The following is a 21,826-nucleotide window of genomic DNA, read 5'->3' as shown; positions in this document are numbered from 1 at the left end:
AAATAAAATTTTACCCTGAAGTAGTTTTTATACTTGAGCTGCACTCTTCGCAATTAAGTCAAAATATGCCTGTAAAATAGCTATTTTTGCTGTATGGGTAAAAATGGTGTAAATAATGCACAAGATAACTCCACACTGGCTGAGTCAGTGAAGCCTGATATAAAACCCAAGAGTCCTGGCTGCCTTCTCTCCTTCATAATAGCCTTCTCTTCACAAAACACAGCCGTGGACAACACACTTTTTTAACTCCATCCTGACAACCTCTTTGCACACACGCACAGAAGAACAATATTTCTCCTTACCAGGCTCTCTCCACACAACCACGTCCACTGGGGGGATGATGTTAGAGGGAAGAGATAACTGGTAGACATCTGCCTCGCAGGTAACACAGCATACAGTGTGTTAATTGGGTTTGGGGTTTGTTGTTTTTTTTTCAGTATGACTAAGGTAACATTTCATTCCAGTTCATATTGCATCACATCAGAAGCTGGAATATTTCACTGCAACCTGTAATTGTCCTGACTCATGCTGTCAGTACTAAAATGCCCTCTTGGGAAAATAAATAAATAGAGAAATAAAGCCTTAATGATTTGGTGAAGTACCTACCGGTGAAAGCACACTGTCCGATTAGTTTTAAGAATTAAAAAGGGTTGCAGGTGCAATATGCTAACCTAAAGGGACAGGTGATGAACAGATTTATAGCTTTTTTCAGTTTGACAGAAAAAAAAAGAAAGCGTGGCTCAGCTTTTGAAAGCATCTCAAGCACCCAAAGGGTAGTCTGGAAAATGAAAGCATTTCCATTACGTTGGCACTTGTGCAGAAAGGCAGGATAATGAAGTGACCGGGCTATTAGCCTTCCTAAAGAAAAGAGATATTGTCGAAACCAGTGCACATTAATTTCAGTGCCCAGGAAAATGGCAGTAAACAGTACTCTTCAAGCTTCCTCCCCTTCTCAGTAATCATGACTTTAGAACTGACACCTGCAAAAGACTTTTTAGTGCATAAGGAATCACTCGGCAAAAGAGAAGGCTGTGTGAGAATAGGTTAAAAAACTCAAAAAGGTAAGAATATGGAGAACAAAGGAATAAAATTCTAAGATCTAATACGACTTCCAGGAAACAGACCAGCCTGTCAGCACTTCCAAAAGGCTCCAGCTGAGGATCGGGCATACGGAGCAGCCGAACTGCTAACAAAATGTCCCAGCGAGCTAGTCCCCCGCTCCTCACATCTCCTCCTCACCACTACAACGCTCAGAAAAGAAAGTTCATCTTGTCATCAGGCCAGGGAAAACCCCAGTGCAACAGGAACGAGACCGGAGCCATCACTAAATCTCCTCACCAAAGCAGAAAAACACACCTGGAGGGAGAGAGGGAAAGATGAAGGGTCTGAAATAGAAAAAAATGGAGGACGAAACAGCACTGAACTACCAGCCTGACGGAAAAGCTGAGGCCCCGTAGGAGCACGGTTTCAGGGCCTGTTTATTACCAAGCGGGTATCGAGGCTTCAGAAACCTGAAGTACTTACCACAACATAAGGGACTGCCTTACCCCAGCCGAGGCGTGCGTGCGAGCTGGGGCCGTGGCTCGCTGGGGACGGCATGCATCAGCCCAGCCTGCGCTGGTGGCCCAGCCTGCACCCGGCACCTCCTAAGGCCAAAGACCTGGCTCACCCCCAGGCCCAAGCGACCCCCACTTCTGTGTCACATTTTCATGGCATCTTTGGCAATGAACGGGCGTGACCTGAACCGCAAGGAAACCGGAATTCGGCTTCAGAGCCGCGTTTTTAAGCAGAACGTGGATTTCCTGTCACCATTTTTTGTACTTTAGAAATCTTTCTGTCTGATACAGGAGCGGGATCGGAAGGTTCATTTCTGAGCCAGGCTCCTCTCCCTCCTCTCAGGCAGGAGGAGGCTGGTGGCTTCCCGAAGGGTTATGACATGGTTATCTGCATCTCCCCCAGCTCTGGTGTCATCCCCAGCCCAACGCTCCCAGGCAGGTCACAGCGCGCGACACTATTCCATGTGACAGCCCAAGCCAGGCTCCTTCCCTCCTCTTCTTCCTTCTCAGAGACAAGTGAGTTCACTGAAATGCTTTTTGTAAACTTTGTTCAGAATTTATTTATTTTTTTTAACATTATTCCCTTGTTTGAGAAAACATTAGCGATAGCTACACAGCTTGTTCTTTATGTCAAACAGAATGTAAAAGACGAATCACTGCTCTGTTCTTATGCTGAAATACATCAAATTAATCAGGTGATTAGCCAAAGCTTTTTACATTTAATATAAGACTCAGAGACACTTTTTGCAAGAAAACTCCTGGCACTCATGTCCTAAGATCCTCATAGTTAACTGCAGAAGTCTGTCAAGCAAAATGTAAACTATCTCTAAACTATATTCGTCACTTCTTCCAGTTTGCTATGCTTTGTTTTTCACGTAATAAATGAACAGGCAATATCATATCATCCAGACCTGACGCCTCCCATTACATTTTGGAAAACCTATGGGAGGGAACACCCTTTCTGTTCTTGGATGGAGATTGCTATCATCTTGTATTCCCATTAAATAATTAAAGCTTTCAACACACTCTCGTTTTATTCTAAACACAGCAGTAATTAAATATGTTTTCTAAAAATGACACAACTCTGTTTTCCCAGCACGTGCAAGCAGATCTAATGCACTGTCAGAACAGAGGAAGATTTCCCACCGCACACACAACGTGTTTGTGCGTGAAACTTCCTGCTGGAAACTTCCTGCGTGAAACTGTGACAAAACTTCCCACTTTATCGGTTGCCGTAAACAGCTCGCACCCATCGTTTACACACAAAGCAACACCATCAGAAATGGTGACAGAAAACGTTGAACCAACCCCACCCTGAGACTTTCTGTCTTACCTTCCATCAGCATGCTGCCCCACACTCGCTATTGCATAAACAGCTGGTCAGGTTCGATTCATTTCTTTTAGCACACTCAAGATGCTTGCACAGGTAGTAAAAAGTATCATTTTTTAAGTTCTGAGGTTTGTGATAGTGGAAAGGTATCCCGTAACGTGCATGTTTTTCCTTCCTGTTCTGTTCATACATAGCATCCGAAAACGTCAAACATTAATGGGTACTGTTTCTCTGACTTAACCAAATTAAGGGTGCTTTAAGACAGCTGGGAAAGGGGGAATGTTTGTGCCAGGTTTGGGAAAGGATGTTTGAGAGACAAGCAAGCAGATAACTTATTTATGGAATCAGCAAAAGCAAGTGTATTTTACCTAGTCAAGAGGTTACATCCGTACATATTCTAATGCGTTGTACATTAAACTCATCGGCTCCTGGCTTCCCTTGAATTCCTAATACCTGTTTTTCCAAAGATAGTTATATCACAATCTTTACGAAATACACATGCAAAGATAAAGTCATTATCGAGTGGGCACACAACAAGTAATCAGAAGTACCTGCAGTTTCTGTTACAGTATGTCCCCTCTTCAAACAGGGCTGAAGATGATGAAAGTTATTTCCAAAACCAGTATTTCTTGTTTGCTACCTGTGCTGCACGCACTCCCTACTGATCAGCATTTCCATAACCTGATGGGTGATAATAAAACACCTTCAAAACCCCCAGAGAAGACAGTTCTCAGAGCACTCCACTGCCAGGAATCTCCACGCTCTGGCTGGAGCTCCCCACACGCGACTTGGTAGCCAAAGGGATGGGAAGGCCAGCTGAGAGCTCATCAACATTAACTCGCAGTTCTGCGGCTCGCTGATGTGGCGCCCAGCAGTCACTCACCCACTGCCTGCGAGTTTTCAATGCTTTGAACCTGCCAGTAGCTTCTTCCCTCTCCAAGGCTTGGCACTCTCCGTCCCCTAGCGCAGCAAGCCACGTGAGCAGCTCAGGATTACTGCAAACTCTCACCTTTCATTAACGTGACAGGGTCTAAATAAATCTGTTCTCCAGAAAGTCACATCTGGTGCATTAACCTGGGCCCCCCTGACTACACTGCAGCTCTGAGTCAGTATTATTTAGTAACTAGCCTGTTTGCTTCAAGTTTTGGGGCTCATTTTAGAAAAACATGTACTGGAACTATGTCTCCTGCAGTTTTACTGCATACTACTGTCTCTCGTTCAGGTCTTGGTGCTTTCAAATGGGCAGGCGCAGACAACAGCATCCCTGAGTGTGAAATGTTTGTTGCCTCTTTTAGAGCAAACAGTCAAACAACCATCAGGATTTTTCTAGCAGGTAATGCCAGGGTAAGTCGCCAGACACATATTGTCCTCAAAACTCCATGCAATACCACATCATACCTTTTATCTATAACTGCACAAGTCCCTTTTTCCAGTAAGTAGCAGTCTGAAGTTCTTTCCTATGAGTCTTTCAATTTCTGTGCATCCAGGCTCCCTGGTAATACTTTTTCCTTAGCAGGCACCAAGAAAACTTTGTGCGTGCACAAGAAAGAATAGGCCAAAACAGTTATTTTCTGTTCTTTTATGAGCCACTGGGAATTTGTCAAAATTTTTCCCTATACAGAGGCACACTTTGATTCAAAAAGAGGCCAGGTACTAATTAAAAAGCCTGTGTGGGGCCATCAGCTGGTGTTCAACAACATTTTTACATCTCAATGGGTATTTGTTACCAATGCCATATCCTATGTCAATAGATTGTTAGCTGTAATCAGATACGAAATCTCATTTGCAAAGTCTGCTGCATCCCTGAGATCAATACCTTGTCTTCCCCTTGTTGCCGTGGAGCTGGAGTTCATGAAATGCATTATATACCCTGAAGGCAAAGTGGTATTTCAGAGTACTTCAACATAACGTACAAAAATAATTTCAAAATATACATACGTGTTGCTGTCATTTCCCTGTAGGAGACAAAGAACAACTCTACGAAGCGGACAGAATTACCTGAGTGCTTCTCCCAGTACCCAGAACTCCACCTTCCCAGTGAGAAGGGAGGACGAAGCTGGCTGCCTACCTTCAGCGGATATTTATAAAGCCCGGCCCAGAACAGGAGATGCTGCCACAGTAGAACACAGTTCTATGTCAAGCTGTACTTAAGATCCCCGTCAGAGAGAACAAAAAGAGTGTGCGTATTTCTATACTCACATGCATAAAAAAGATCTTGCCCACTTTTTTAAGAAGAACCAAGGAGAAATGGGGAAATATTTTTGTTGCCAGACAAACTAGGACTTATATGACTTGCATAAATGTCGTTGGGACTGGCCATGACCATGAATTAGAAGCACACCAGAACACAATGCGCAAGACTCAATGTTAGAATTTTTTGTCGTTCCACTCCAAGTCTCCCAACATTTTGTATTTTCAAAGTTCCAGTCACAGAGTCAAACAGTGAAGAAATCTTCTCCGCTTTCACTATAATTGTTGAACTGTCTTGCAGACGGAAGGTGAAGAACTTGACCCATCTTGCACTTAAAAACTCAAACTGGAGGGCAAATTTTTTTAAAAAAATAATTAAATTAATCAAATCGTACCTCAGAAGGCATAATTTTTAAAGTCAATGTTGTGGTTTTTTCAGTAACTTGACAGCTGCTTTTTAAATGCTTGAGGGGTCAGCCATACCACAGACAATCCACTCTAGTAGATCAGTATTTCTTTAAAAAGAGTCTTTCAGTCTCCAGATTGACTGCATATACACAGCCTAATTTAGGTACGGTTGCCCTTAAAAAAAAAAAAACAAAAAAAAACAAAAAAACAAAAACAAAACAAAAACCCCAAACAAATATAAAAAAAAACCAACCAAAAAAACCCACAAAGAATGGCAAAACCCACCATCTTTGGTATAAAACAGCACAGGCCAGCACTAGGATAAGCTACTGCCACATAATGCATGAGACGAATGGCTGGAAGAAGCCATCAGAGAGCCCGGAATTAAAAAGATGGAGAAATCCTTTTGGGAGCCCTGGTAATTTTATTCCGATCTCTCTAAATTAAGTGTTGTACTCACTCTGTTCAAGCACAGGACTATGAGTCAGCGCTGGACCATACATTACTCTTCACTTCTCTCACTCATAAAGAGAAATGCGTCACGTATGAGCTCATCACGTGCCCTGGCCAGCCTCAAGCACAGGCAGAAGAAATGTAACATCAACAGGCAGGGAAAAAGTCAAACCCCTCTACGTGTGACAACGGTGAGATGTTTTGACCACACACATTTCAAATCAAATTGCAAACTTATAAAATATCAGCCTACCGCATTAGGACACCAAACAAGTACATAAAAAAAGATACTCAGGCTATTTCCACAAACTCATTCCTTTAAGAACAGGGGGGGAAAAGGTCTAACATGTTCACACACATATTACCTTTTTCACTCTACTACTAGACATACACATAATTGTAATAACAACACTATTTCCCCAAGGTACCGCATGCACCTAACACAGCTGCATGACAATTTTAAGACAGGCGTGTTTCATGCAACTTCATCTCATTCCTCAATCTAACATTTGCTCACAAAAAGCAAGTCAGGTCTGTCAGTAAAACAGTTATGAAGAAACAAAAATAGGAAATATATAGTTATATACCTCATGGTACTGCAGATACTTTCCCCCTTCTCATTTAATCTGTGTCAGATGCCCGGTTGTGCCATTTGCCAGGAGAATAAATGTATCAGCCTCACCATACATAGACCCAAGGACTGAACACAAAAGGAAATGCAGAACTGAAAATAAACTGAAATTTTCTGTCGTTCCTTTCTGCCACAATAATTTATGAGGCATGAAAAGAGTCAAAGAGAAACCAGAATAATAGTTCACAGAATCAGCTTTAACTTTTTTCCTTTTAGTACTGTTTTTCTGAAATGCAACATCAGTGCTACATTGTGTTAGCACCCAGATAGCAAGGATTTTTAACATCTTTACTACTGATCAAAAAAGCAGAAAGGACTGAAGAGGCCCAGGAGGAGGTTTCTGCTCTGTGAACTAGCATCATGTCCTTATGCTGTCGTTCTTGATGACACTGAAATTTACTTTTACATAGCACTTTTCAGTAACCCACTGTGTCATTAAAGCTATCTCCACAAAAATCAGAGAAAAACTGTGTATCAAAATCACTACGTGGTATCCAATTCTCCTCGAGGATCATACTCCAGGCTGTACGAGTCATTTTGGAGAGATCACCGATGGAGCACAGGCACCCATAATCTGTGGAACCACTAGACTTCTACATCAATACTTTATTTTTCTATATATTTGTTGTTGTTTTGGTGACCCTAGATAACCCATCATGGCTTTCTGAACCCACACAAATTTCATCTTCAAAGTAGCAAGGCTGAAAGACTTGATTAGAGAGACCTAACAGCACTTCCCTCCGCCCTTGCAAGTCAAGTCTTCACTGATGCTTTTTCTGTCTGCAAACCTACTGATCAGGATTCTTCAACATTATGTACTTTGACAGGACTCCACATTAGGTGCCAGATTTCAGGAGCAGCTGCATTCCAGCTGGCAGAGCTACAATGCTCTTCCCTGTACAGTGGGCAGCCAAGAAGGTTCAAGCAATTCCAGCCCTCCGCTTTCTGGTGGCTTTCCTGGCTGTTTTCTGTGTAAATGCGGTCAAGTACACATTCCGTTGTTCAACTGACTGCACGTTGACTCATCTGAAAATAATTTAGAGGATTTGTAATTATCTTTGCTCTGACATTTCCCCACCAAAAAAGAAAAAGAAATGAGAAATAAGGAAAATCATAGTCAAGAAACTGAATTCAATATTCCTTGATCTCCACAAAGTCCTGTGACCAAGAAGTTCAGATTTTCCCTTGCCACATCATATTAGCGTTTCTGACCTGAGCGTGTAACTGAGTAACCAGTTTTCAGGGGGCTCATTTTCTCTCCTGAAGTTCATAAGCAGCAAAAATGAGACCAGTACTCACTGCTTGCGCACCCAGGGGCTCTGCAGACCGGTTGTCAGAGGGACGATGACCACAGCAGCAAAGCACCTCCACTTTGCCAACCCCAAATGCAGAAAGGAATAGAGCAATGAATAAAAGTAGTTTCAGATTTTGATTGTGACTTTTGAGGTTTAAAAGTATCTAGAAATTGTATTTTAAATGAGAAAAGAGGTAATCCTGAGCTTAAAAAGCAATAAAAGTGACTGGGAGAGGTCAGCGTAAACAGGGCCAATAACAGAACACAACATTGTATTCAGGGTCTGTCCGCATCTGGAATTATTTGTGAGCAGCTGTTCCTGAGAAGTTCCATGTGTGGTCAAGCCCTTGAAAGGGAGAATGTATTCAATACCAGAGACATTTGCTAGAGAAAAGGTTTCTGTGTGATTCGCGGGTCTCCAATGTTTGTTAACGTAGGTCAGAGCGTGGAGAAAAGAGGTATTATTCCTGCAAGTAATCAGTCCTATACACAAGCCAAAAAGCAATGTCTCCACCAAGCTAACTACTGCTCAAGAACTGGAGAGAAGCCATTTTTGTCAGTTGGAGAGACAACCACTGGGAAATTGGGGAAAAACTAATTAAAAATCAGACATGCACCTTATTACACAGTAGGGGCTGTGAGCTATGGAGGTGCACAGCGAGCTCCAACATGGAGGCTGGCGGAGATTTCCAAAAAATATGTACTGCAGCTGTTAACATCTCAACAGTAATAAAGGCACTGGGTAAAGAAAGCACAGAATCACAACACTGCTTCAAAATTAATACTGAGTTGTGGTTTTGTTTGTTCATTTTTAAATAAGACTATGCAGCTTTCTCCATTCTGGTTTTAGAAAAAGCTCCTAATTTTGCACTCTAATCAATCAATCATGGATGCTTTTATAAGCAAGGGAAAATATAATTCAGGTGTCAGTCTGCATTCCAAAATCAGACTGTGGGCTATGCCAGTCAAAACCAACAAACTTACTGCCGGTTAGCCTGAAGCAGGCGAAGAAAGCAAAGGCAAGGAGGTGAGTACCAAGTGCTTCAACACAATGCATACACACCATACCTAACCGGGGAAAAAGGGGAGAAACTGGTTTGTCTAACATGGCTTTTTCCCCACAAGAACTCCACTTGTGGTGCTGTGAGCTGTCACAGCAGTTTTTCCAGGAGCACAATTATCTCCCTGTGAAACTTGCTTCCCTCTTCAGAGTGTCGCAGGGGGGGAGGAGGGAGGTGTTTGTCTTTTCTTTCCAATAATGAACCCCCTGGCTGGCAGCCTCAGCATCTCTTCTCCGTTTCTTAAAATCACGCTGGCTCCAAGGCTACAGATTGAAGCTTAAGCTACTCCATCATCCCAGCAACCAAATCTATAACATCTCAGATAAAGAACAACTCTTAACTTTGCCAGCGCAGCCCCCGTACGAGAGCAACAGAGCTCTCACACTTTCACAGCTTCCCATGGGGATTTCGGTATCAGATATGGAAGCGATCAGAAGCTTGTTAATCTCATTATATTGCTCCTGCAAAAAGCTATGAGCAACCGTGGCAGTATTAAACAAATCAGTTTGTAGACGAAAAAAGTCAACACAGCTTTGGTTAACCTTCTGGGCACAGATTTAATGGCTCTCTGCAACCACAAATACTAGGATGCTGATATCTTACATTGGCCTTGTTTCCCTCCATCATTAATAGGGAACGGAGATTTTCAGTCTATGAAAACCTAAGTATTTTCATGTGTGCCCATAAGCAGTTCCCTTGGTAGTTTAAGAAGCTGGGAAAGTCCCCATTCAAAGGGAAGCTGTCAACACTGCATCAAATGAAACTGCAAAATTAAGACATCATCATACTTTCCTCCTCCTGTTTTACTTTTTGCAACCCGTGCCTTGTTTCTGGCTAGGAAAGCACTCCGTCTAGTCTGCTTTTCTTTCAGTGTACCGTATGAGATCAATTTAACTTCAGAGAATTTTCAAATCTGCTTCTAGGCTTTGGCTGTTCCCCAGGATGAACGCTACCAAGAGTTGGTTTCAAAGTAGGTTTTGCTTATGCAAAAGCACGTTAAAGGTAGTCTTCGGGAGCTGGGATGGCTTATGGCATTATTCTCAAAGGAGAATGTCAACGTTTAAGTTTCAAACACATGAGGAAATGTGTTAGGCCACATGGCTGAGGTCAAAACTCTTTATTACTTCAAGTGCAGCAAGGGCCTTGCCATGTGTTTGATGCCATACAAAGTTCCAGCTTTAATGTTGTATCGTTAATGGAAAACATGAAAATACTGCATCTCTCCCCATCGCTCTGAATCACAAGATTTTCTCAGAAACCACACAAAAAACTTAGTAGTAACTAGTTAGTGCTCTTTTTATTTACCTTTTGACTCTTGATTTCACATTGTATTTTGATACGGTTCTCAAAATTTTTCTCCTAGCACATCTTTATTTAAAAACAAACAGTTTTTCATGAGTCACTGTAGGCACATGCACTTAAAATAGCTGGATATTATATGTAAATAATGTTTAAAAGAGCATGATGTGCATTGGTCCAGCACACTTACACTCCTAAAATATAATTCAGCACACTGACAAGCTGCAAAGAGACAGAATATATGTTTACAAATTACATTTATCTAATACAGCAAGTAAAGCTATTCCATTAAAGTACCAGTAAGAGAAAAAGTACAGAGAACAACAGAGTGAAGAGGCTTGGAAGTTCTGTATTTGTGTTATGTCTTGTTATGTTTCACTTTTTTAAAAGGACAAAACCTTCTGCAATACACACATGAAAAAGTGTGGCCAGAAATTAAAGCATGTTTGCATGGTTAAAATACCCCTTAAGGGATGTAATCTCATCTGCTACATTTCAGTCCTGAACAAGGTTTGGAGCACTAATTTATAAACCCTGGGGGGAAAACGTTGAGAAATCCTTGACTATTCAATAGCATTGCAAATAGGAAAATTGCTGTATAATACATAATGAAAAGAAGAAAACACACATCGCTGGAGTTCATTAGTGTGTCACATTTGGTTTACAACAGTGAGCTACACCCAGAGACTCAGATTAAGTGGAGAGTCGTAACAACAGGACTGCCCCCTCCAAGAGTGGTTAAATCCCATCAGGACTACGCACTGCATTAAATTCATCTGCCAAGAGAAAACAAGCCATTACCACCGCCTGTGTATCAGCTCGATGTCCAACAAAGCCATCATCTTATTTCAGCAAAAGCAATAGGATGCTTGTGCTCACCCAGCTAAAATTGCCCCCAGCTTGAACTGTCTAAATTAAAAAACAAAGAGCTGTGTTAAACCCTTGGCATGCTAACATAACGAGGGCTTTCTAGTCTTTAGCATTATGAGAAGTGTCACGTTAAGAGTCCTTCCCCAAGTTTGACTAACCAGAGATTTCAGACCTCCACAGAGCTTCAACATGAACCTACGGTAACTGTAAATATGGAACCCAACAAGCGGTAATGCACTGTCATCTTCTGGATGCTTCAGAAGTTTATTCAGCCATGGGACTTCCTGAAAGGGAACGCAAGGCCGGACAATCCTTTGTAAGTCAGAGTGGAGGCCATGAGGATTACCCAACACACAGAGGCTGCTTCTGGCCCAGGAAGCTGAAGGGGGGTCACGCCTGGCTCTGCCGAACACGGTGCTGCCGTTACAACCACCGCCTCCTGGAAGTGAGCGTGGTCTTTGCCACCACAAAGCACCTCGGACCAGACACCAGCTGCTGTCAGCTTTGAAAAACAACTGTAACAGATCTTTTATGAGTATTGAGCTTATACTGCTGTTTTAGCCAAAGAAGGAAGAAAAGCAGATTAGATTAGGCATTGCGTAAGAAAAGGCAACTAACGGAAAAATAGGTATTGAGTCACCTTGAGGTATCTCCAGAGGTGCTGCAGTAACAAACTCCACGTTCAGTTTCAGAAGGAATGAACACAGGATTTAAGAAAAGCTAGAAAATAAATGGCGCTCCAAAGCAAGGGTACTACGTTCAAATTCCTCCCCCTTTTCACCCCATCATCCCCACTCCAAACCATACTCTTGCCCCCACCATTAGGCCAGGACAAAGCAGCAGGCATGAGCATGAAATGGACAGAAGTGCTGAGGTTTATATTTTAATTTGCTTTCCAGATACACACTTCAAACATGTTTGCAGGCTCTTCTCAGCAAGCAGTACACAGAAAGCTCCTTCAACAAATAAACTAATAAGAACAACGAACAGTTAAGCAGGAACAGTATGTCGCCATTCTAGGAAAGTGAGGAGATGCCTACTGTAGTTCTCAGCCCTTCCAGGGCATCCTGTTACTATTTCCAATACACATTCATTCAAAAGAATGTACTAAAGGTGTACATCTGCCTCTTTTTTTGCTTTTTACATGAATACACATTGAAATCTACCCTGTTCTGCCTCTAACAGCTAAAGAGCTGCCTGCTTTGGTCTTTCTCCTGATGATTGTGAGGCTCAGACCCCGTCCCAGTTCTTCTGCTTCCTGTCCATCACATCCACCATTTCAAAGTCACCTTGTTTCTCCCTTCCACCAGGTATTCAGAGGGGTTTTTTTTCCACCTTTTCTCCAGACTGATAATGGAATGGAAGCTGGGAATAACATTCCTTTTTATGACATCGAACCGTTGGTGAAAAATAGGGGATTTACTTTCCTTTAATGATCACCGTCAGGAACAGAATATGGAAACATTCTGATCCCTGATATCAGGGCCTGAAGTTTTCATAAAGTATCAAACAATAAGAAGAAACACAGTTCAAAGCAAAAAAAAAAGATTAAACCAGAAAGCTTGACAAAGGGGGATTAACCGATTATTTTTTTAATCTTCATATAAATATAGTGAAGATGTCACACAGTATATGCGATATGCTGGCTGCTGCAAGACGACCTGGGGGGGGGGGGCGGGGGGGGGGGGGGGGGGGGCGGGGGGAGAAGGACATGCTCACTAGTGCTCTGATAAAATTGTCCCCTCCTTCCATATGAACATACACAGGGATTTTTTCCACAGAAAGCATCCTGGGGATGCCGGAGAGAGCCCACTGCTCGCCCCTGGAGCGTGGGAAGGCTGTGCACGAGAGGAGCCAGAGGTCAGGAATAAAGGAATAAAGGCAGTTCTGCAGTCCCCGGGCAGCTCTAGCAGAGGCAGCGCTATGACACGCCAAGTCACCCAGAACTGGTTATGCATAACATAAATCACCCAAGACTGGCCTGGAAGATGCTATCTATCCCAAGTAACATACACCGCTCTGCTGTTTGTGCTGTGACCCGGCTGTCCCTTGGAAGAGCTGCTTTTTCACAGGCTCTCAGAGAGTTGCTGTTTTCTTCCAAAAAGCTACTGCTACAGGTAGGGCAAGGATTCTCCAACCCTTAGATAGTCTGCTCAGAACATTACTTTTTTCCTGAAGAACATATGCATCAGCAGTTTATTCTGTCTAGATTTACTTTTACATCAATAATCAGAAACTCCTCTGCAGTCCAAGTATCACTCAGGAGCATTGGACTGATAGTATGAAGTTAAAAATACTTCTATAATCCTATTAAACACCAGTCTTGTTTCTAAGAAACAATACAATTTTTTACCTCTACACTGAAAAGCAAGACACTGAGGGAACATGAGTAAAAGGTCTCCCCTTTGGAGAGCCTAATAATAAGCTTCAGAGAACATAATAAGCTAATGTGAAGTTCTGTCATGCTCTGGACTACCTGCACAAGCAGAAAAAGGAAAAAAAAAAAAAAAAAAAAAGAAAAAAAAAGGAAAAAAAAAGAAAAAAAAAAAAGGACTGTTGCTGCCAGAACTAGAACATACTTAGTCTGCAGACTGCACTAAAATACAAGACCCATTTGGAAGAAAAATGCATAGGTTGTATCAAATCATTACTAAACTTCATTTGCCTTTAGCCACAGACCTGATATTCCACACTCTGACACTGCCACCTACTCACAAATGCCAGTTTTCATTCAGAGCAAGCTCCCCACATGCCCAAGAGAATTCACACCAAACAATCCTACAGTGCTCCTATTTACAAAGTGTTCTACAGCATGTGTATTCATGGGTGACAATATATTGCATATTGTGCTTTTTCTGTCACAAGGAAGTCAGAGTGTAAAGGCTTAGCATTAGCACACCATACACATTTTTAAACACAGTTTAGTTTCTAACTCAAATCACCCAATAGCTTTCTCACAGTACCCGAGGCACTAGGTAGTACAACGAGAAGATACTCAGTAGCAGCTTTCCTAAGGATAAATACTTCAAGAAAGAAAGAAAATGCAGACAAATTCAGACAGAATTTTGCACTGCTGGTGGGAGCTACACTCCTTTGGCTTCTGGCAGTGTAAGCTGAAGTGGGTGGAGTTAGCATAAATTATCAAGATTTTGTTGATAATATATTATACAGTGAAATAAGCAGCCATGCCTCCAGCTTCCAGCAGCTATCCTCATAAACAACTTTTAGTTTAGCAGAAACAGCCTTGATCTGTAAACCAGGTAGGTGGAAAGCAGCATGCCCAAGACAGCAAGTTTTAAATTATACTGGTTCCCCAACTCCCTTACTTTTTTTTTTCCCCCCCACCAGTAAATATTTATGCACTCTCAGCCCTGAAGTAGAAAATCTCAATTGAACCGCAACAGCACTAGGCTTATTTCATATCAGCCACAGCACAAATCCAAGCCTAGGGTGAAGGAGACGATTTGCCATGAAGATAATCAGCAGTGTCTCATTCCACAAGAATTTTAACTACACGATAACCTGGCCCTCCAGAACTATTGCTCCTAAACCCATACCATATCAACAGCACTTAGTTATCCATTAGAAAGGAAAAAAACCCCAAAACCATGGAAATAAAAAAAAAACACAACCAACCATGCTCAGCACAGAACCCTTGTGACTACTGCTCTTTTCATGCAGCCAAAGTACAAGAGTCTGTGGTCTACTCGCTACGGACAGGTTGTATTACATTTTTCATTTTAAAAAAATGCACATTTCAGTCATGCTGATAACCACATTCTACATACTTTACCCGAAAATGCCTCGAGGACCACTGTCACATGAACAACGGGATGCAAAATTACACTTTGTCTGCTTTCTACATGCCAGCGTAACCTACACGGTGTAATCTGATTGAAGGAGATAATTAACCCTTCTCCATTCAAATACTCAACCACTTAAAAGATACACCGTCATATCCATATGCTTAAAAATACACTAAAAATTAAAATGAAGTTGCATTTGCTACATGAAAATGACACGCTTGCCTTTTTTAAATCATGCTTTACATTGTTATTAGACATTGCTGGCTATGACCAACTGTGAAACAATTACATTCCTCTGAGATACGGTAGCGTTTTAATACTCCATTTATGAGAAAACCGGGATAAAAAAAAAAAAAAGGGTGTAAAGAAAAAAGGAAGAAAGCATCTCAGAGGAGCATTTATCTCTGGGTGATTTATTGATAGTACTGACCTTTCGGATTCATCAAGATTCCTCCCAGCTCCGAGGGCTCCCGCAGCCAAGTGCCGCGCAGACACCGCTGGAGGCGGCAGCAGCTCCGGTCCCTCCCTCCATGCTGCGCGCACACGCACACGCTCCGCACCGCGCCCCCCGCACCCCGGCTCTGCGCAGCCTGCCGGCGGGGAGCGCGACAGGGGAGGGGGCTGAGGGCCGAGGCTGCCCCCCTTCCTTAACTCCCCCCCTTCCCTAACTCCCCCCCCCCCCCCCCCCCCTCCCCCCGACCCGCTCACGGGCTGGCTCCAGCGCCAACTGCGCCCGGAGCGGCTGGAACGCCGGATTTAACCCCCCAGAAAAAAGGTAGGTATGTACGAACGAAAAGCACAAAACAGCTGGCGATTGTGGGTTCCCATCCTGCCTTCCCTCGCTAGCATCGGCTCGTGTTTTCCTGGAGGCATTTCAGCAGTAACCCTTTCCGAGCTGGATGAGGGGAGGGAAGGAAAAGGCATTTCTTTGTCCTGGGCACCTCCTACCCTGCCCCTCGGATCCAGGGATGTTCTCACCCCTACATAAAGCTTCAGCATCTCTGACGCCAGTGGCCACTAGGAGTGATAAAAGCAGGAGCCTATTCCCAGTTCTGCCAACTGATAACCTTGGATATGCCTTGATTAAGGTATTTGCAGTTCTGCTTCCTCCTTTTTGAAAACAGGGTAATACTGGGCTCCCACAGGAGGCTTGCAAGCTTAATTTATTGCTGTGTTTATGCAGCCAGTTTTAAAAGGAGCAGTGTAAAAAACAACACTACATTTTCCAGTTTCTATACAAAACCATAAATAGGAAATAAGTACTATTACCCAACTTTCAAATCCCATTAAACGCCTGAAATCTTTCATCAGACCACCACTGCAGCAGTCTAGATGATTAGATATCCGTAAGAGGCAATGAGGTCTAGCAAATAAAGAGGAGAGCTTGGATGATGGATGACTGGCTTTCTGTCCTGGCTTTGCCATTAGCTTGCTGTGTGACCTTGATCAAGTAGTTTTAATCTTTCTCTGTTGGTACAAAACGTAGAGAGCTATTCACACTTCTGTACAACGGCCTAAGTTGCTGGGGTTATTACTGCTACTACTTGCTGAAGCTCTAGCTCCAACACGCAGGCTGTAATTTCTAACTAACAATATGAGATACTGCCCGGACACAGCCCATGGAAACTCAACATACAATCTAAAGGCACCTGAATTCTGCACATAGCTCCTTTCCACACAGCAGGACTGCTGAGGATGTTTGTGCTTATCAGCTGTAAGTGAAGATTCCAGGTATATAAAATACCATATGCTCTTCAGACTCAACGAGGTACCAAGTTTAAAAAGACAAAAAGATTGGGGGGTGGGGGTGGGGGAGATCACCTTTTTTTGTTTAAAATTTCACAGAGGTGGCTACACAACCCCAGCTTACACAAAACAGTCGCACAACTTAGTTTTAAATGGTCAGATCAACGTTGTTCGCCAAATGCTGTACAACTGAGTGACAATAACCTCATTAATTAGACCTAACGCATAAGGACACAGTCACACCAAGCATTAGCTCAGCAGTTACAGAAGGGGAAGATGCAAGCTTGGCAAAGTGTGAGCAAAGTCAAACAGGTTATACCTGCTCTGTGCCTAGAAAGCCTAATGATTGCTTCTAAATCCCTTTCTCCCAGTGCTAATTTTTCTTCGTTTCACCAAAACAGACATGCAGGAATGGGACAAGCTAAAGATAGAAGAACTGAATGGGAAGCAACATGCCCGTTCAGAAGGAAACTATTCTGACTTTGCATCAGTAGCTGCCGGGCTTTGAGAATTATTACACTTTTCCTTCGCCCTCGGCCATCCCCACCTGCAGCTCTGCGGCAGAGACCAAAGCACGCCGGATTCATCGCAGGGACTGTATCCCTCAGCTTGTGGTTTTGACCTCTCTGACTTGAGCCAATAATTCAACCTGAGTCAAACTTCACAACAGGAGAAAACAGAAGCACACTGCAAAAGTGAAGGTGTTTGTGCAAGATGATGGGGACAAAGCCAGGGACAGAACTTTGCGGTGGTCCAGGACCCCAAAGCACTGGCATTAATGAGAACATGAGGTAAAAAAAACCTGTGGAAATTCACCACCCAGCTTCCTACAATAAAATACTGTGCTGCACCCCGAGGTAACCACAGACAGCAAAACTTAAGCCCGGCACCACAGCTCCTAGCCCCAGTGCTTCAATCCAAGCTGAAAGGAACAGTAAGGAACACAAAGCAAAAAACAAAGCTATAATAAAGTGATAAAGCATAAAAACTCAACAGATACTGTCCACACTGCATCTGTTCTAGCTTAAGGTCTACTACTGCGCTCAACAGCGCAGTGGAAGTAGCTGTAGGGAAAAATTTAAGCAAATGTATTTATTGTACAGCTGTGAAAGAGGCTGTTGCCAACTAACTGGAACCAATTACTATTACAGAGAACATTTACTAGCACACAGAAGTTCAGCATATCCACTACCAAAAGCATCCAGTTGTTTGGGGCACAGCACAAGATTAAACCCTACTGTTGCTTTTCATGCTTTTACAACAATATTGCTGCCAGCCATGCCAAGAGATTATCATCTCCAGCTCCTCCTTTCAGCTCTTTTGTCTTCATCCAATACTACCTGTTGTTTTTCATTCTGACTGTACATTTACCAAGGCCAGAGACTCTTTCTTGCTTTTTATTTATCCATTTTTCAGTATAGCACAGCTTTTTTTTTCCAAGACCAGAGCTCTGGATTCTATGTTAAACAATAATAATAATTTTGTTTCACAGCTAACAAGTATTCACTAGTTATTACAGAAACACTGCTGTGCACATTTAAGTGTCACATTTTGAAAAGGTCTTCAAGACATCTCTTAGAAGACCAGGCTCAAAACTGTGTTGTGGTTTGATGTAAACTAACACAGCTTTACTGCACATAAGTTTTATTATTTCTGCTGGAGACAAGTTCTGACACTAACGGATCATTTTTCTAACGCAGACAAGATCTGGCCTCCAGTCAGCTATACTTCATCCTTATTCAGGGCTTAAATTATCATGATAATAGCAAAACAAAATTAAAATTTTGACCCAAATTGTGCTTTGTTTTCTGTGTGTGTGGTTTGGTGGGTTTTTTTGTTGTTTTGGGTTTGGTTGGTTTTTTTTTTTTTTAATTAAGAGAAGAGAGCAGAATGCTATCACTAACTGCAAGCTCCAATTTGCTGTTAAATTAGCAATGGGCTTGGAAACATTTTATCTCTTAATCCTTGGGGTAACAGAGGGTAGTGTAGAATCAAATTTAAGAACAAATCTCCAATCTGGAAAGCTTCTTTATGACACAGTTGCGCTCATGACCAACTTACTAACTTCCAGGGTGATACAGCTCACAAGAATGATAATTAGATTTACATAATGATTCAGCTTTCTATACCTAAATAAACTTTGGGAAACTGCAACAAGAACTCCTGCTTCAGACAATTCTCTCCCAACAGAAACTTCTGTCAACCACTTAAAGAATAAGATTATCCAACTTGAATACCACTTGTCACCTCTGCCAAGGCATTCCGTCCTGCTTTGATAGCTTCTCCTTTTAAACACCGTTCCATTCAAAATAATAAATACATTGAGCATGAGCGGATTTTAAATTTAACATCTTCAACTGCTTGAGGCTGTCTAGGCAAAAAAACAGCAAGGATGCTGCAAGACAGTCTTCCTCCCTTGCTCTCAGCATAACTTTTCATCATTAAATTAAAAATGGATCGCAGTTAATAATGTACGCACAACAAGATAATGTAGGACTGCTTTTGATTCCAAGAGCAAATGAATTCAATGGGAAAATATTTCAATGTTGAAATTTGTTTGTTTTTTTTTAATAAACAATTTGAAGCAACACCATTCACACAGTATATATTAAAACCACAGTCTGAGCTGAGGCATTGCTCAATAGGCACTGAAGCAAGTTCGGGAAACATGAAGACCAACTGGACAGCTGGGACCATGAAACTAAAATATTTAAAAGACAATCTTGCTGCCGGCCCAAGATGAGAACTATTTCATTGCTAATTGATGACATAGGTCACAAACTGCTCTCTACTGAAGCATACGACAGGACATTTGCCTTCTCTGAGCCACAGAGCACAGTCATTCACAGCCTGTTCAAATCTCATCTTCTATGAAAAATGTTTTGGGTTATTGTTTTTTTTTAATATACCGGAAAGACTTGGTGAATCATAACAGAAGAAAGAGACAACCAGACTGCAATTTGTGACTGACAAAACATATGTAAAAGCCTTTCAACTCTTCACCACATCAGATGCTCCTTTTGTATGGTTAAAGTTAAATGAATTTCTGAAGGGCTGGTTTAAGCCATGCCTTCTCCATGAGGACAACAAAGATGCTGAGCAGGCTGCAGCAGAGACCTTCCAATCCCTGTCTAAAAGGGAATTTGCATTCCTGCACATTCTCCCATACAAGAACTATGCTCAAGGCTCTACTTAAAATACAAAAGCCATTGCCACTACTGCACACCTCCACAATTAATCACCTTCAAAGGCCATTTATACAGCTATCTATTATTACACCTCCATGACAGCTATTGCCATGCTGAATTCCTCGGTGTAGACCTTGTTCTTTTGATGACCAAACTATAATCTACTGTGGGAATATTACCTATTTCTATTTCTCTAAAAATAAAGTGCAGAGTATACACATATGTGGTATCAGGGGAAGGAGATGAGGAGAAACAATTTAGGATCTCAAGGAATACCTCTGATCAGGACTGCAAGAACAACCTCCTCTTGCACTGGGTACATAACATGGAACATCTTCAACTCCCAACCAAGGTTTTGTGGGGTTTTTTTGTTGTTGTTGTTGTTGTTTTTTTTTTTAAGGTGTCAAATACAGTTTTTGTTACAGCACAGGATATCCAAGGAACATTCATCAGCACAGCTATTGCTAGAGATGCCAAGCAAGCATGTAGGATGGACAGTGTCCTGCCTTCTTTGTTGCAGCACAAACTAGTAGACTGCAACAAGGTTTTACCCTTGGTCAGATTCTACCATCTGTGCTGTATCTCCTTCCTCCAGAGGTCAGGCCACACAGCTCCTCCTCCGTCTGACCCCTTCTCCCACCATCCTCAGGGCTATTTAACCACTTAGCGGGAACAAGCTACACCTGCACATCATCCAGGTCAACCAACCCACCGCCTCTGAGGCAAGGCCACAGCTGCATGTTATCAGTGCTAATCAACCCACCGCAGTCACTCCTCTACACCTCCCCACCCCTAAGACCTTCCTGAGACCAGGTTGAGCCATCAGTCACAGCGCAGGTGCCGTACCTGTGCAAAGACCAGTAGCATCCACACAGCACGACAGGTTTTATGACACTTTTTGCAGTAAAGACTGACATATCCAGAATCAAACCCACACTAAAACTTTTAAATCCTTTCTTATCTGAATTTTGTACCATGAAAGTACAAGTGTAAAACGACAATAGGACGCTTATACTTTAGCTTGACTAGCACCAACGTGAGAAGAGGAAGCTAAGGAGCAGGCACTTAGCTCTAAATCCTGCATGAGACACGTGGCATGTGTTTATAAGTCATGAACCATAATCTTCGCTGGTGGAATCCCTGCCAGGAGTAGAAGAAATAGGTAATCCCTGCAACTTATTGTTAGCGAAACCGTATTTCAAAGTAAAGAGGAACCAGCCTGGTGAAGCAGACACTAAACTAGATGACTAATTTCAGTATTCCCACACTGCTTTTCTTCCCCCGTCAAACTGTCTGAGCAAGCTGCCACTCAGGACAAGTTTATGCTTGTGTAGATGCTTCGCAATGCTGTGTCTGAGGTGTGGCTGTGCAATCCACCTGCTCCTACTCAGCACCGTCAACACCTAAGCCACCTGCCCTCTAGGGAATGAGGAACACAGCAGGGGAGGGAGCATGTACTTGAAACATATTCCCCTCAAATGGGTCTTGAACATGGAAAGAAAGAACTCAGCATTACAACAGAAACAGCAAGCTTCGTTAAATATTTACGTTTTCAGAAGTTAGCTATGTAGAAACGGACCATCAGCCTCACAGCTGCTCAGGAGCAGTTCATGCCTTGTTTCCACTTCATTTTTAGATCAAGACTTGAAAATCTGTCTCTCAAAGCCTACAGAAAACGCAAGATAAGCTACTAGGATGAGAAAATGTCCTCACTGAGGAGTGGGGAACAGAGACATAAGAGGGGAAAGCAAACATAGTTATTACCACATACAAGTTTTGGGTTCCGAGACGTGCAGAAAACAGAGGCAGGTTCAGTAGCAGAGAGAAGCAGAAGCAGGCTCAGGGAAAAGAGAAGGTGCTTGGGCACCTGACGCTACCATAAAGAACTCTGCCACCTTTAAAACTTGTGGTGAAGAGCGCAACGCTGTCTTTTCATTAAAGCTTGATGATGCAACTGGACTGCCTAGCAGGTGGAGGACAGCCACAGTCTGAGA

General features: G+C 42.5%; 1 protein-coding gene across 1 annotated transcript in view; it reads right to left on the bottom strand.

Moving 5' to 3' along the window:
- Nucleotides 1-15,409, bottom strand: part of ARHGAP32 (Rho GTPase activating protein 32) — a 185,765-nt gene extending 170,356 nt beyond the window's left edge. Inside the window, 1 exon segment of the mRNA XM_013298904.3 lies at nucleotides 15,329-15,409. The gene's annotated coding sequence lies outside the window, so the exon portion shown is untranslated.
- Between the last annotated feature and the right edge of the window lie 6,417 nt (nucleotides 15,410-21,826).

Source organism: Falco peregrinus, chromosome 15, assembly GCF_023634155.1.
Source record: "Falco peregrinus isolate bFalPer1 chromosome 15, bFalPer1.pri, whole genome shotgun sequence".
Classification (NCBI taxonomy): domain Eukaryota; kingdom Metazoa; phylum Chordata; class Aves; order Falconiformes; family Falconidae; genus Falco; species Falco peregrinus.
This window is presented reverse-complemented; position numbering and strand designations above follow the sequence as displayed.